Below are 6,818 nucleotides of genomic sequence, written 5' to 3' on the forward strand. Positions count from 1 at the left end.
GAGACAGGAGGGGAAACTAAACACTAAACTAACTGGGAGAAACAGGGAAAAGAAATTTAAACATAAGCTTACATAAATAGTAACTCTGGAAACAACTAAATCTAAGGACATGTAAACAAGCACAAGACTCTTAGCAACTATTAACTAAACAAAAGAAAACTACTAATCAAAGGAACATGGAAAACCTTTGATGGCAAAGTAAACTAAAACACACAACAAAATGGCAGATCCTGACAAAAAGCTCAATGCAAACATAATAAAAACCAAACAATAAGACAAATGAAAAGCAATACCTATAAAAATCTGAGTAAAATTAAGTCCCAGTTGCATTGAAGGCCAATCAGCAGCAACACATTTAGCTCGTTTAAACGAGCTTTAAAAATGGACTGTGAAAGTGCCTGTCGAGGGTGCAAAGGTAAAGCATTCAATAACCTTGGGCACCAATAGAGAAGGCTCTTTCCCCACTAAGCCTTCGCTTGGAACAAGGAATGACCAGAAACAGCAGGTCAGCGGACTGAAGTGAACGAGTGGGAGAGTAGTGGTGGAGAAGCTTGGTTAAATAAGGCAGGGCAAGGCTGTGTACTTGTACTTGTCGTCTTCCGCTATATCCGTGACCAGGTTGCGGAGGCAGCAGACTCAGCAGAGACACCCAGACGTCCCTCTCCCCAGACTACTCCTCCAGCTCCTCCAGGGGGAGCCCAAGGCGTTCCCAGACCAGCCGAGAGACATAGTGCCTTCACCGTGTCGTGGGCCGTCCCCTTGGCCTCCTCGCGGTGGGACGTGCCTGGAACACCTCCCGAGGACGGCGTCCAGGTTGCATCCGGTATAGATGCCTGAGCCACCTCAACTGGCCCCCGACCCCCTCCGGCCCTTGGCTGCACCTAGAAATCCTGTCCATAAATGTTCTGAACAGGATCAGTGACAAAGGGCAGCCCTGCCGGAGTCCAACATGCACCGGAACAGGCCTGACTTAGTGCCAGCAATGTGGACCAAACTCCTGCTCCGCTTGTACAGAGATCGGATGGCCCCTAATAAAGGGCCCCCGATTCCATAGTCCTGGAGCACCCCCCACAGGGCACCATGAGGGACACAGTCGAATGCCTTCTCCAGGTCCACAAAACACATGTGGACCGGTTGGGCAAACTCCCATGAACCCTCGAGTACCCTGCAAAGGGTGTAGAGCTGGTCCAGTGTTCCACGGTCGGGAAGAAAACCACCTCTTCCTGAAGCCGAGGTTCAACAATTGGCCAGACTCTCCTCTCCAATACCCTGGTGTAGGCCTTACCAGGGAGGCTGAGGAATGTGATCCCCCTATAGTTGGAACACACCCTCCGGTCAATCTTCTTATGAAGGGGGACCACCACTCCAGTCTGCCAGTCCAGAGGCACTGTCCCCAACCGCCACGCAATGTTGAAGAACATCCAGAGACTTGAGGCACTCAGGGCGGATCTCGTTCATCCCGGGAGCGCTGCCACAGCGGAGCCTTTTAACCACCTTGGTGACTTCAGCCTGGGTGATGAAAGAGTCTAACCCCGAGTTCCCAGCCTCTGTTTCCACCAGGGAATGCTTGATGACAGGATTGAGGAGATCTTCAAAGTACTCCTTCCACCGCCCGATAATGTCCGCAGTCAAGGTCAGCAGCTTCCCACCCCCACTGTAAACGGTGTTGGTGAAGCACTGCTTTCCCCTCCTGAGGCGCTGGACGGTTTGCCAGAATTGCTTCGAGGCAAACCAGTAGTCCTTCTCCATGGCCTCACCGAACTCCTCCCAGGCCCGAGTTTTTGCCTCTGCCTCTGCCACAGCCCGGGCCGCGGCCCCACCGTACCCGTCAGCCGCCTCAGGAGTCCCACAAGCCAACCACAGCCGCTAGGACTCCTTCTTCAGCTTGACAGCGTCCCTTGGTGCCGGTGTCCACCACCGGGTTCAGGGATTGCGGCCACGACAGGCACCGCAGACCTTATGGCCGTAGCTACGGGCAGCAGTAAGCCAGACGGCAGACGTGCCACTGAACGGGTAAAGAATGGTTTTTGAACCTCAGAGGCATCAGCTGTGGGTCCTTCTCCAGACTCTGCAATTTATAAAATAACGAAAGGAAAAGGTGGGGATGATTGTGTTAAATGTGCTTTAATTTGGGAAGATAAGTTTGGTTTTCCACAGGGTGAAAGTTTGTGTGTAAACAAGTTAAATAGTTAAAATAAATAGTTTAAATAGTTTAAAGTAAAACAGTTGATGGATGGAGATTGGAAAAAAAACGAGAAAAAGATTAAAAAAAAGCACAGTGTGCATCAATTAAGGGGTTAACGAGTTAAAACTTTCCTGCAGGAAGTTTAGTTTGTCTTAAATACTGCAATCAGTCGGAAAAGAAGGTAAAAGTGAAAAGGGATATTAGAGAGTTGTTTTAGAAAGGAGCATAGTGCATGTTGTGGAAGGAAGTGACAGGTATGTGGACAACTAACTGACTGACTGACTGATAATATTTCTGTGTGCAAAATCTGAACCTATACTAAACTTTTTCTTCTGTCACACACACACACACACACACACACACACGCTTGTTTTGCTATATGTAGTGAGGACCATTTGTTGACTTCCATTGATTTTCAGTCATTTTCAACCCTTTCTATGCCCTAACCCTGACAATAACCCTAAACCTAACCATTACCAGTTCATTCCTAACCCTAACCTTAACCTAAACTCAATTCACATCTTAGTCCTAAACCTAACCGTTAGCAAAATAGGTCATGAGGACCAGCAAAATGTCCTCACTTTGGTACAAACGGTCCTCAATTTGATGGTGAAATCAGGAAAATGGTTCTCACTGTGATGCCAAGACAGGAACACACACACACACACACACACATCCATGTTTTACTATCTTTATGAGGACTTTTCGGTTACTTCCATTGACTTCCATTCATTTTCCTTGATTTTTAGTGCCTAACCCTGACCCTAACACTAACCCTAACCAGTTAATACCTAACCCTAACCCTAACAATAACTCAATTCATACCCTAGTCCTAAACCTAACCCCAGTCCCAAGAACGGAATTTAAAAAAGTGAGGACCAGGAAAATGTCCTCACTTTGTCAAAATGTCCTCACTTTGCGATAAAAATACGAAAAATGGTTCTCACTCAGCAACAAGTACAAGAACACACACACACACAGGATTTGAGTGCAACATCTAGGTTTTTGAGTCTAGATTTAGAAACCTGCCCTTCCCATGGCTACTCCACCAGAGACACTTCTTCATCATGGCCTGAAAGAGAGAGAGCCTGCCTGCCTGCTTGCTGCAAATCACAGTGTGAGTTTCCACCAGAACGAAACTCAGAAGAAGTCTGGCCCCAAACCCACTGAGATGGACAACATTCCATGCTGTTTGCCAGAGCCAGAAGAGCGATACACTGGATTTATATTGAAAGCACATCTTATGCGGGCAGAAGAGAAACAGGCCGGAGCAAAGTTCTTTCTCCCTCCTGGAGAAGTTAAAGTGAACAAGGAAGGAGTGAATGTCCCACCAACACACCTGGGAAGGGCCTGGGTTTTTGTTGAACTGATAGAGGACTGTGTGCCATGACAGTCTGATTCTGGAGCGATTAAGAAACTGAGGGGGGTAACGTACAAACACACACACATTTGCATAAATCTTTTCCTATTTTCTGCAATGAAGAACGCTTACTAATCGCTGCTCATGTGACGCTTGCTTAACGTTGACAGATCTAGTGGGTTAAAATATTATTTTAGGGTTAGAAAAGTATTTTTAAAAGGGTGATGACTTAGCTCATTTGATACTTTCCAGTTAATTCCTTTAGAGAAACAAGTTCTCTTTCATCGTGGAATATTCAGGGTCAATTATTTTAGTTATTAAAAGTTATTAAAAAGCAGAGGAAGTTACAACACCTCCAAAACTCAGCAGTAACTATGTGTTTCTATGTCATTCTCAGGACAGATCTCATGAAGGAGCATTTTTAAAACTCAGCGCATGCATAACACCTGATGGGTTTCTTTCAGGCATTGTTTTCTGTTGTCAGATTTTGTATCCCATAAATCTAATGGGTAGAGACCTCATTAAAACAGGCTTAGTTCTACTGCAGATGGTCTTCATACAGTCTCTGACACAGTACTTACAGTTTGGTGCAGTTTTGTCCGCAAGTGCTAACTTACGCTTATGGAAAGTACAAATTCATTGTTTTTCACAGCAGCTGCTGGGAAGAGGTTATATTAGTTTTTTTCTTCCCTCTTCTGATTCATGCAGCGTGTTGATTTACACTGTACCTTATATCAGGTTCTGAAAAAAAAACTATGAACAGGCTTGGTTCTGCAGTCTCTTTCCCTTTGGAGAAGGAAAGGAAACCTAATCAGTTCTGTGTTGCATAGGAATATTAAAACACTTCTTGTTTTCTATTATATCAACAGCTAAAACCTTTAAAACTTTTGAACTGGGTTAGGAGCAAATATGATGTGAGGTAAATTACGAGCTGTGAACTAGTGATTTTTAAATCAGATTATTGTCCAAGCCAGAAATAATACACTAATAGGTCTGGGGATATTAAGCCAATCCTTCAATCTCTGCAGAAAGCTAGCATCGTTGTTTAATGCAGCAGTACTCAACCTGTGGTTCCTGGACTCCTGAAGCCCATGAGCCATAGATTTTGGGTCCATAAAATTCTAATACTTAATTAAAGGTAGACCGATTAACTATTAAAAATAGATCTAAGCCACTGATGAGTTCCAGTCATTTGGTGGCTTTGAAATGCAATAATACTCAAAATATCTACTCTGGGGAACACAGATTGGGGCTGAAGAGTTTTGTTTTGGAGCCAAGGTTAGGATTCTTTATAACGGAATAAAGACAAGTAAAATTCTTTATTTTGGGGAAAGAAAATAAATAAAGGTCCTCTCAACACTAAAGAGGATGGTCGGTTCAAACGACAGTCTCCTTGTTTGATTTCTTAGGGTTTAAAGATTAAAAGAAGACCTAGGAGTACAAATGTACACAAGGTAATTTCAGATTACTAAGAAATAAAATTTGGAACATTTATCAGCATTTAGATAGATTAAAGAGGGGTTCTAGTAATAATTTTCTCTCCAACTCTCAAAATTTAAATAGCCCAAATTAAAGAAAATTATGTTTGTTCCCTTTTGAAACATTACGTTGGAACCAAGTCCAGTTTGGAGTCAAGCTTCTAAGCTTAATTTCTGGTTAAGTCTAACACTGCATAAAATTTCAATGCCGACTTAAAATACTTCTTTGCATTTAACCTGAGCAGAGAAATTCTTGAATACAGCTGCAATCAAATTGAGCCAAACAAAAAGAGAATTATAACAATAACCTTCAGGATTGTAGTTATTGTTATTACAGAGTTACAGTACAAAGAATTGGTAAAGGGTTTCAGCATCAGTAAATTTGGATTCATGTTAGAGAAAACTGTTGCTGTGCTTCTAAATAGTTTGAGATCTCTTTGGACTATGTGCACTCATCTTAAAAAGGATCCTGAAGATTGTCATAACAAAATTTATCAATTACAGCATTAAGAGATATGGCTGAGTAAACATATTCTGAAAAGAGATTGTTAAAAATTTCTTTGAATTCTTGAAGCTTCAAATTTGGCCATTTGTTTGTCTCTGATGTTTTGTCTTTGTTTTGTTGAAATGAATGTTTGTTTATATGTTGCATGAAACAATAATCCATGTTTAGAATAATGTTTCTAAATCCAAGATTTATTAAAACTTTGAGTTTTCAGGAGAGTTAAGAAGCAGCTTGTTTCTGAGGTAGGTTCATGTTAACAGTTTTGCAGTTTAAGGTTCACTAAGATGGGTTTGAATGAAGAAACTGTGGGTTCCGCCCATAGGCTGCCAATCAGAGGTTAGCGCTGCCTGACTCCGCCCACCTACCAGGTTGGTTCATGCCTTTGCTTTCATGGTAACGCTCAGCACCTCCCTTCCTGAGTTTTAACACTGTTTAAGAGACAATAGAATCGAAAGGCTTGTAGTGATTGTTGCCTTAAAAACATGTTTTTTGCATAATAATTAAGGATGTAGCATGACTTTTAGATTTATGTGTTTTACTATTAAAAGGTTAATGAAACAGTTTAAACTAGTTTGAAGAATTAGTTTTGCATGCAGAATCATTGGTGATTTATTAGATTGAAAGTTTTCCCTGCTGCCATTAAGCTAGCTGACAGTTCAAGATATGCCAAAAGTAAGGAATATATTTTTGATAAAGAATCAGAGTCATGACTTCATACTTGGTGGGAATTATTTTTTGATTCAATTTGTAGAGATCATGCATCAAAATTACATTAGATGTCCATTAATCTCATACTTATCTTCATACAAGACAAATAAGGATGATATGTGACTTATTTCTAAGTGAGACATTGATGAATTGCACAACAACACGAAGTTTGCGTTTTGTTGTTAATGGAACTAAGTTGCGGTTAAAAACAACTGGATTTTCTTTATGTTGATTTTGGTAATTTCATAGTGACACATAGTTATGTCAGAATTCATTTCTTTGGTTCTAGGTAATGTGATCCTGGTTACTAGAAATTTTTTTTTTTTTTACTTTTTGCTGGATTGTCGCATGGGTTGGACCCTGCGCCTGGAGAGGGAAATGTCAGAATAAAGAATAAGGTAATATGAGGTTACAAACAGTTTTAGCACTCATGGGAAAAAGGGTAGCTCATACCTCCAGTGAGGACTTCAATTCAATTCAATTCAAAGATACTTTATTGATCCCCGAGGGGAAATTAGAATTCCAGTACAACCCATCCAAACATACATCATGACACAAGACAAGGGAGACGGGTCACCGAGG

The sequence above is a fragment of the Girardinichthys multiradiatus genome, chromosome Y (genome assembly GCF_021462225.1).
Source record: "Girardinichthys multiradiatus isolate DD_20200921_A chromosome Y, DD_fGirMul_XY1, whole genome shotgun sequence".
Taxonomy (NCBI): Eukaryota; Metazoa; Chordata; class Actinopteri; order Cyprinodontiformes; family Goodeidae; genus Girardinichthys; species Girardinichthys multiradiatus.